The sequence below is a fragment of the Fukomys damarensis genome, unplaced genomic scaffold (genome assembly GCF_012274545.1).
Source record: "Fukomys damarensis isolate Sample0158 unplaced genomic scaffold, DMR_v1.0_HiC HiC_scaffold_22, whole genome shotgun sequence".
NCBI classification, from domain to species: Eukaryota; Metazoa; Chordata; class Mammalia; order Rodentia; family Bathyergidae; genus Fukomys; species Fukomys damarensis.
Genome location: NW_022900934.1, coordinates 10,550,371 through 10,550,651, shown reverse-complemented (window position 1 = coordinate 10,550,651; position 281 = coordinate 10,550,371).

Below are 281 nucleotides of genomic sequence, written 5' to 3'. Positions count from 1 at the left end.
ACCTAAAAAAAAAAAAAAAAAAAAAAAAAAAAAAAAATTTCATTGCCAGCTGGCATACGAACATCTGTAATCTTAGCTACTGGGGAGGCTAAGTCAAGAGAATCACAAATTCAAATCCTGCTTGGGCAATTTAGTAAAATGGTCTCAAAAAATATTAAGGGCTGAAGATGTTGCTCAGTGGTACAGCACTTGTTTATCACGTAGAAGACCCTGAGTTAAATCCACGGCACCCACACATGTGAAAAAGAATTTCATTGCCAGTTAATAAATCACTAGGGGGA